Source organism: Vigna radiata, chromosome 7 (assembly GCF_000741045.1).
Source record: "Vigna radiata var. radiata cultivar VC1973A chromosome 7, Vradiata_ver6, whole genome shotgun sequence".
Lineage (NCBI taxonomy): Eukaryota > Viridiplantae > Streptophyta > Magnoliopsida > Fabales > Fabaceae > Vigna > Vigna radiata.
In genome coordinates this window covers 16,199,716-16,210,344 of record NC_028357.1, presented here as the reverse complement: position 1 = coordinate 16,210,344, position 10,629 = coordinate 16,199,716, and positions in this window count along the sequence as shown.

Genomic DNA, 10,629 nt, shown 5'->3' with positions numbered 1-10,629 from the left:
AAGTATATGACAAGCATATGAAATAAATAAGAATTTGAATATATGAGAGTTTCAAAAGATTACATTGTTCCCCAACAACAAAGGGTTTAGTTCACCATAATCATGGCGAAACTAGATGAAATATGATGAAAGAATGGAAGAAATAACCCTAAACTTGGTTTATTGGAGCCTAAGCATCCAAGGCACCTCCTCCAAGGTGTGTGGAATAGCTCTGGACGTTTCTCTCTGCAAAAGAATCCCCTTCTAATTCATACTGAGGCTATATATAAGCCCAAAAATATAACAGAAAGATTACAGAATCTAGCTAATAAAAACAGACAACCAACCAGGCGCCTAAGTTCATCGCTCAGCGGTTTGCCTCTTGCCGCTTTGACCACTCAGCGGTTAGTTTTGCCGCTGAGCGGTTTCCTTCTAATCGCTCTGAGCGCTCAGCGGACCATTCTGGCGCTCAGCAGCTTGCTTGACCCTTCTTTTCATCATTTTTCTCCTTCTTTCATGGGTCTAAGTCCACCTTACTTCACTTTCATCTTTAATTCACCTAAAAACCCTGCAAAACCCTGCAAAACAAGCATAATATCGCTAAAACCAACTTTTGACTCTCACAAGACACAACTAAGTGTTTTACTTGATTTAAAGCTCATTCTAAGTCATAAAGGGTGTGTTTTCCTATCAAATTTAAGCATGAAAATAACGGTTTTTAGACCGTTATCAACGAGTTGTTGTTCGCCAAGGCTTATGAGCTCACTAGTTCAAAGAAAATGAGCACCTTCCAATGCTCCCACACGATCCGCACGACCAGTGATTCTTGATGCCTTTAACAACTACATGATCAGCTTAAATCGAAATCGCTAGAGATCGTTGGTAGTTGTGCTCCTTCTGCGTGGCATAGGTCTTTGAGGGAGTAGAATTGGAGGAAGAGAAAGCTCATAAATATGATATTTTGGTTTTTCAGGAGTTTTATGCAGGCTTCCCGTATTATTATAAAGATGTAACCAATACAATGTTGACAAGTGTTTCTCTGCTAATAAGATTAGATACAGATTCTTCTTAGCTCCAGGTCATTCGTTGGCCAGAAGTTCGTCCATCGTTTGGTTAAAGTTGTTGGGATAAACTTAAATTTTAGAGATCTATTATTTTATTAGGTTTGGGTATAGTGATATTTTGTTTGATTTAATAGAGATAAAAGAGGAATAGGTAGTTATGATTTTGTGTTTATTAGGTAGAATATTATTTTATGATAAAATAAGGAGATTTTATTTTTAGGTAAGTTGATATTTTATTGTCAGTTTTTATTATTTGTACTTGGCCCAAGGCCTGATTTGCACCTATTTAAAGATTGCCAATGTATAATAAAAATCACCTACAATGGATTGAAGAGTAATATTATTTGTGTGGGTCACGTTATGAGTGTGTATAGTGAGATTTTCCCAACAGTGGTATCAGAGTTGATAGTTTGGTTGGGAATGCTTCTGTTGTAGGGGGAGTGAGTGAGAGAAAAAGGAATAAAAAAAGAAGTGAGAGGAAGAGTCAAATAGCCAGAGAGAAAAAGATAGAGCCGAAAGAGTATGAGTGTCCAAAAAAGAGAATAGAAAGAAAAGAAGAAAGAGAGAGTAAGAGAAGTTTAATCTTGCAAACAATGTTTTCCTGGTTCAGTTTTTGGCCAAGAGAGTGACGCATGCCGCACGCGTACAAGGGAGACGCACGCCGCACGCGTACAAGGTAACGGTAACGCGTACAAGGTAATGGTAACATGTACAAGGGACAACTATGTTAAGCAAGATCGACTTCAAATTTTGAGAAGCGGAGAAGTTCGGAACACTCAAGGCCGTAGAGAATAAAGAGAGAGAAGAATGAAGAGAGAGAAGAATGTGAAGAATTTAAGTTTATGGGGGAGTTTATTGGGATAAACTTAAATTTTAAAGATCTATTATTTTATTAGGTTTGGGTGATGGGTAGCGCTCCCCATGCAAAATTTAATTTGCATAAAGAATGCAGTATAGACTAGGAAGTGACTCTTAGGTCGTCTCTCAAGGACCAAATCGCGGTTCAAGAAATAGGGCTAACACGCAGTGGGGGGAGGGGGGTTTGTGAAAGTTTTTGTGAACGCGGATGAACTAAATCAAAACACCGAAGCAAACAAAAATGTGAAAACAGAAATGAAAACGGTTTCACAGACAGAATGGAGACGATTGGTCATTAACTTAATTACTATGCTTCCTATCCCAGATTAAAGACAAGTACACACTACTCTAATCCAAATCCAACACGAATCAACCAACTAAGCGAAGGCTAATTCGGTCTTCAAAATTGCAAACTAAGCGAATGCAATGCTCAAATCTGATCAGTTCTGTACCATATAGTGTAATCAACTAAGCGAAGATTAAACACCGATTAGGCAACTAAGCGTATACCTAATCGCAAGCACAGAACAGATCAAATATTGAGCGAAATCAGAGCAGCAGCATGGCAATTAAAGTGCAAGAGTCTCATGAATAAATTGCTCTAACCTCTAGTCTAGCACAGTTAACCGACTAAGCGAAGGCTAATCATGCTATCATAATTGCGAACTAAGCGAACGAAATACACCTATTCCATCCGATATGTTCTATACAGATTTATCAACTAAGCGAAGATGCAATCACGAACTGGGCAACTGAGCGTATACCCGTTGCAAGAACATAGTCAGATTTCATAGAATGCTAGGCAAAGCAGAATAAATACAAGAACAATCCAAGAAATATCAAGGAAACAATGTAATTTTATTAATGACCAACCCGACTAACTTAAGCTAACATCACAATTAAATTATCACAACCGAACAGATTAGACAACATTAAAATAAAAGAAAATGTTAAACCTAACACTACAACAGACAAATAGCCAAACATAATTAAAACGATTAACATACAAGAATAAATTAAATCTACCAAAAGAAATGAAAATTAAAAATGCTTCCAAAAGGCACTCTCTAGCCGTGACAACACTGTTGCACCTAATTGAAACATGTATCAACTTCTCGAAAATGAATTCATTTTCTTCTCTCAACACTACCACCGTACAAATATCCCCTAATCCTATGTAATCAACTTTTCACTTTTCAAATAAATAAAGAAAAGAAAACTAGCTACACCTACAACTACCAACACTGTCCCATCCTAGACTCGGTTCATGCTTCCAAAAAAAAAAATTAAATAAAACTTTTGTTAGCTTGAAGGACGGTGCTCACTTTTCAGCCTAACGTTCCAAGCAAAAACCCAAAAATACATGTGGCAGCCAGCAACCCCAAGACCGTGTGTCTCCATTTCTAAAGCAAAGATGATTATAATAATAAAAAAAAAAACCATTCCCTCCATACCGTAACGTCCCTCATTTCTAAAGCTAAAATCATTGCAACACTCTTAAGCAAACCAAATCAACATTTCCTCCCAATCTGGAAGTGGAAGAACCAAAATCAATTGCANGCTATTCTAAATAAACGAAAGTGCTGGAACAAAAAGAAAGTTGAAATGTGCTGAAGTTATGAATCAATAAAGCAACTAATAAATCATGGTGCAGATTTCAATTAAAGCATTTGAAGATCTCCACTTCCATTCTCGTAACAACGTCACTTTTTAACAAGCATCTCCCTAAAAAAAATTTCCAAAAGCCAAGACAACAAGTGGCAGCAGCAGCTAGACGACAACGTTCCAAAAGAAAGAAAAAAAGTGGTGGCTTCTGCTCCCATTTTCATTCAGCCAAAATATAAAAACATCAACATGGTTTCCCTCCAACTTCTCAAGTGTCGGCCTCTCCTCCTTCCAACCAATGTAACAGTAACGCGTGTCTATTATATGTCTTCTTTTATATGGTGGCTTCTCTTCAAAAATAAGGGTGGAAGTTGGACGCTGCCCTCATTCTCGGATGGCAGTTGGGCCTGCTCTTCTTCCTTACAGCTGTTGGATGCGTGAGTGTGGGTGCAGAAATCTTTTTGGACCAGCCTCAAATGTGGGCACTGCAACCCTTGCTGGCTGAAAGTGTGCTGCTGGACAACTTCTTCACGGCATGACTGCTTGGATGCTGCAACCAAAGCTTGCTATTTGGAGTATTTGACGTGCTGAACCATGTCCATCTCCTAAGCTGGGCCCGACCAAATGAATTGCTGCACGTGGGCTGGACGTCCGTTCGGATGCTGGATGTGTGTGTTGTGTCCTTCTCCATGTGCGTGATGTTGTAATCAACTTGGACCGTAGCTTTGCCGTGTGCACCAGTTGGACGTTGAGGGAATGAAGCTGTTGCGTGGAGCTTCCAAAGTTGTTGGATAAGCTGCCCAAAAATTAAAGATGGATAGCGCCATGCTGCTGTTGGGCCGGATGAAAGCTGAATGCGTTTCTCCAATAAATGAACATGCTGTAGCCTCCTAAATGTTGGACCAGGTCCATGAGCTTCTAAATGGGTGTGCAACTGCTTCTTCAAGGCTAGACCGTGGAGAAGCTNCTTCTTCAACTTAGCTGTGTACTTCCGTAAGCAATTGCTTCTGCTNGATGAATTCTTTTAAAGTAGGATGGGTCTTCACGTGCAAGTGGTAGCAACCCTCAATGCTGGATTGTGTGAAGCCTTCAATGTGTTGGGCCATGTGTTATTTGTTGCACCGCCTGCTGCTTTCTCTTCCAATTCTGGGTCGAGATGCTGCATGTGTTTTTCTTTGCCCCCATTTTTTTCGCTTCTTCAATTTTGCTAAATGAAGCATGATGTGCAACACCTCTTCACGTGGGCGTGGCAGCAGCCGATGAAGCCACCAACTCTTTTTTATTTGCTAGACCCTGTGTGGATGGATGTATTGTGTGCTACACTTTAAAAATTAATTGTATGTGGTGCAAGCCGTGTACTCCTAGACAACGTGTTGGACCAACTGCAATGTCGTGTTACTTCAAATCTGGACATCTTCAAGTCTGGGCCGTGGTGCTTCTTATTTCCTAGAAGCCAAAAAATGTTACTCTTTAAAAATCAATCAACACATTCTAGCAGCCAAATAAAATTGGCCCACTTTCCATGCACTTGAGAGCACTTCTTTTTCCAAAAATTGAATGTCATGGGCCGTGACATCATACTGTTGTATGTCACCCATTTTCCACTTGAAGCACCCCTTTCTCAAAAGCCCAAAGAGAAAAATCACCGTAGTGCCCCCTTCTTTTTCACACCTCATTTAATCTCCCAAATGTCTCAAATTATATTTCTAAAATTTTCCCTACAATTAATAATGCAAATAATTAGCTCAGAATATTCAAATTAATTAAAGGTTTAAACCTTGTCTTGGTCCCTAAGTTAAGTTCTGATGTTCAGTTTAGTCCCCGCTTTTAAAAATGTCAACCTTTAGTCCCTATGATATAAAAAATGTATCAAATCAGTCCTCATGACAACACTTAATGAACAATAAATCACAAGTTTTCATACCTAGATATCCAGTATTTTGTGATTTGTTAATGGAAGGTGTTATGAACAACAAATCACTTAATGAAAAACTTGTGATTTATTAACGAATAGGACTGATTTGATACATTTTTTATATCATAGGGACTAAAGGTTGACATTTTTAAAAGCGGGGACTAAACTGAACATCAAAACTTAACTTAGGGACCAAAAAAAGGGTTTAAACCTTAATTAAAATTAGAATTTCAGGTCAAATTAAGCACTATTAGCAAAAACGGAAAACTACTGGACATTTAAGCACAATTCCCTGATTAAATTCGGTACAAAAAACTAAGTGCAGTTAATAAAATATTGACTCATCAAAATAGACCACACTTAGTCTTTTGCACTCTTGGGCAAAATCAAGACGAAAATCAGGGAACAACTCAGAGGACATCAGGGAGGTGACAGACTCAACATACAAAAACTAAGACTCACAAGGACAGACACAGAGTTGCATAGTTCTCAAGAAATCTGGACAAAGAAAGGAAGTGGACAGTATCCAACACAGAATCAAGGAAAGCAAATACTCACAGAAATCATCCAAGCAGTTTAAGCATGGCAAAATGATCATTCAGCTCAAGAGGTGAATCAAAAGTAATAATCTCACATATGCACTATCAGTGTTTCTCTCAAGTGTCTATGGTAAACAATGTCAACTCAATGTACTCAAGAAAGCAAGCACAAACAAACTTGGCAAGCCTCTAATATGAACACTGAAAAAACATATGCATGTTCAAATCAAAAGGTCTTTTATGGATGTAATGGGGCCAAGGACAAAGGAGGATATCACATGGATAAGAAGCTACAAACCAAGAGAAATAGAGGAGCAATGGGGAACAAGTGAAATCATAGTCAAATCACACCCAAAACCTCTAATTCAATCATCTTCTTGACTCCATTATTCACACCAATTTTATTTTTTTTTTCTCATTTTTCTCAATTTTTTTTTCATTTTTCATCTTTTCTCTTTTCTTTTCTCTCTATGAAGAACACAACTGTTTGAGACAAGATATATAACATATTTACAAAACAAAAACAAGAAGAGGAACCAACTAGCCAATTCTCTGAATCTCCCAAGAGACCACACTTATTCCCAAAACAATTCCAAAGCTCCAAAATTCCCTAATTTTAAGGTAATCATGGTTTTTCACTTAGGGCTAGTGTATGAGCTTCAAAACAAAGAAATGGGGAAAGTATAGGCTCAAAGAGGGTTATCAAAGGATTAGAACAAGGTAAGCTTATTTGGCTAGAGAGGCTCAAGAACAAAATTGCCTTTATCACTTCCAAACATACATATCAATCAAGAATCATCAACAAGAGTCAAGCCAAGGCATATGCGCAAGCAATCAAGAGACATATCACACATAAGAAAGAATATCAAGTGGGTCAAATCTCACACAGGGCATTTCTGTTACAATAAATTCAACTCTCAAACATCATAATCATCTTCCAAGCAAAGAAAAGCGTGGATTTAAACAAATAAGAGTATCAATGAAGTCAAAGACACATCTACAATCTAAAACAAGTCCAGAAATCAAGAGAAACATGCAAAACTGTACACAAGACAAAACAAAAACTACCTAGAAAACAAAAAATTTAACGCAGTAAACATAAACTAATCAAAGAAAATTCAGAATCTCCCCTAATAGACCACACTTAAACTGCACAATGTCCTCAGTGTGTCACAAGCATAAGATAAGAAATCATAACAATCAACAAATCATGGACAAGTGCAATGGAAGTGAGGAAAAAGGGAGAAGGGAAAAAGGAACTCCCCTGATCATGGTGGCAGTTGCCAATTTTGGACTTTCAGGGAGATGTTCTCCACCATCGGATTCAGCCAAGAAGTCTTGAGAAGGAATTGCTTCAGTCTCCAGATTTGATCAAGCAGGGAGATGTCCTCCACAACTGGATCTAAGAAGCAGTGATTGTTGATGAGTGGGTTCAACTGGGGCCTATTAATCTTCAAACTATTGTGTATGCTGGCACCCTTGTCTTCCACCGTGGGTGTGTGTTGGTCAACTTCATGTGTACCTCCTGCAACATGGTTAGTGCAATATGGTTCCAAAGAAATGACATGCAGGGGTATAACACCCAATCCCAGTGTAACAAGCTGACCCTCAGATATACCTTCAGAACATGAATCACTTTCAAATGTAGAAACAATATCAACAACAAACTCAGATTCATGTTCAGTGCATGGAGAACAAACATTCGAATGTGATAGCAAAAATTGGTTCTCATCGTGCAAAGAGGTAGAATTAAAAGCATGCTCATCAACAATATAATTATCAGCACACCCATCATCAACATAATTATCAACAGCATCATCAATTTGAGGTATTTTTACCTCCACTTCCCTGAAGATTGGTAAAGTGGTGGAAGGTGAAGATGGTCTACCTATCTCAAAAGTGTTGCTTATATTTGTCTGTTCCTCAACATTTTCACCAGACTCATAGTTAGTACCACCCATCATAAAGTTGGAAGATGGTTGTATCACAAAATTGATTTCAACACAAACAGAGCAAGAACCAACTTCACAACTACATTTAAAATTTTCAGAAAACTGTGAAAGATCAAAATTTAATCCTAAGTCTAAAGCATCTTCAGTTTTCACAGTTTCTATGTCAAAATCATCACTAACATGTGCATATGCAGCAATATCAAGAATATTTGAATGCATAAACAACTCAGGCAAAGCAAGTGGGATTTCAAGTTTAGAGAAAACCTGTGTTGATTCATGATTCATCTCACCAGTAACAACAGAATGAGCAACTGCATCCTCAGGTGCAAGAGTGTGGAGATAGGAGGGTGGGAAAGCAGATGGCGCAGTAGTAAGCTCATGACTTTGCTCCTCATCTCCTATGTGAATGGCACTCTGGAAGCTGAACAGTCTGGAATGGTGATTCCTCTGAAACTTGAGACTGTTCCTCGGTGCACTGCGCGGCCATCTGCCCCCACAACTCATTCAATGTAGGCTGAGAAGAAGCAGAAGATTTAGCAGGTGCCTCTTGCTGTTGTTGTTGCCTCTGATTTTTCTGTTGTGGCTGCCTGTTATTGTAGATGTTTGGAACATAAGCTTGAGGCTCATGAAACTGCAACTGTTGTGGTTCCTGGACTGGTGGAGGCATACAAGGAGTTTGGAATGATGGTTGCTGATATTGATGCTGTGAAGTACCATACCATCCCAAGTTAGGATCAGTACACCCTAGATCGTCGCTATAACCATACCGCACAGGGAAGAATTTGTCTAGAAACTGATGGTTCAGATCTTCCCAACTGGTGATGAATCCTGGAGGAAGACAATAACACCAATCCTTTGCTGCTCCGTGTAATGAGTTCCCAAATGCCCTTAAGAACATGTCTTCATTCGGGACATCCAGAGGATTCATTAAAGAGCATAATGTGTAGAACTCCTCCAAATGTCTACGTGGGCATTCACCTGCAAAACCATGAAACCTAGGCAGCAAATGTATTAGTCCAGTGTTGAAAACATAACGAATATCCTCCTCATCAAGTGGAAACGGCTCCCTAGGAGCACTCTCATGAGATGGAGGATGAACCTTACTGTTCTCAACATAGAAATCAACAGGAGAATCATAATCATAGGCACAAGCAGAAGAAACAATATCCACATAACCAAAATAGGTAGACATGGGAAAGAGGGGGGAAAACAAGAATGCAATGAAAATATGCAACTAAAGTTACCTAAATACAACACACATGACGCCACAAACAAAACAGAATATCACAGTCACAACACAAGACAAAACACAACACACATTAACACAACAAAAGACCTAAAACCGAATCGTTGGTCCCTGACAACGGCGCCAAAATTTTGATGGGTGTCGCTCCCCATGCAAAATTTAATGTGCATAAAGAATGTAGTATAGACTAGGAAGGGACTCCTAGGTCATCTCTCGAGGACCAAATCACGGTTCAAGAATTAGGTATAACACGCAGTGGGGGGTTTGTGAAAGTTTTTGTGAATGCAGATGAACTAAATCAAAACACAGATGCAAACAGAAATGTGAAAACAAAAATGAAAACGGTTTCACAGACAAAATGGATACGGTTGGTCATTAACTTAATTATTATGCTTCCTATCCTAGATTAAAGACAAGTACTAAGCTTCCTACTTTAATCCAAATCAAACACGAATCAACCAACTAAGCGAAGGCTAATTCGGTCTTCAAAATTGCAAACTAAGCGAATGCAATGCTCATATCCGATCAATTCAGTACCATACAGTCTAATCAACTAAGCGAAGATTACACACTGATTAAGCAACTAAGCGTATACCTAATCGCAAGCACAAAACAGATTAAATATTGAGCGAAATCAGAGCAGCAACATGGCAATTAAAGTGCAAGAGTCTCATGAATAAACTTCTCTAACCTCTATTCTAGCACAACTAACCGACTAAGCGAAGGCTAACCATGCTATCATAATCACGAACTAAGCGAACGCAATACACCTATTCCATCCGATATGTTCTATACAGATTTATCAACTAAGCGAAGATGCAATCACCAATTGGGCAACTAAGCGTATACCCGTTTCAAGACCATAGTCAGATTTCATAGAATGTCAGGCAGAGCAGAATAAATACAAGAACAGTCCAAGAAATCTCAAGGAAACAATGTAATTTTATTAATGACCAACCCGACTAACTTAAGCTAACATCAGAATTAAATTATCACAACCGAACAGATTAGACAACATTAAAATAAAAGAAAATGTTAAACCTAACACTACAAGAGACAAATTTCCAGACATAATTAAAACGACTAACATCCAACAATCAATTAAATCTACCAAAAGAAATGAAAATTAAAAATGTTTCCAAAAGGCACTCTTTAGCCGTGACAACACTGTTGGACCTAAATGAAACATGTATCAACTTCTCCAAAATGAATTCATTTTCTTCTCTCAACACCACCACCGTACAAACATCACCTAATCCTATCTAATGAACTTTTCACTCTTCAAATAAATAAAGAAAAGAAAACTAGCTACACCTACAACTACCAACATTGTCCCATCCTAGACTCGGTTCAAGCTTCTAAATAAAAAAAAAATGAAACTTTTGTTAGCTTGAAGGACGGTGCTCACTTTTCAGCCTAACGTTCCAAGCAAAAACCCAAAAATACATGTGGCAGCCAGCAACCCCAAGAC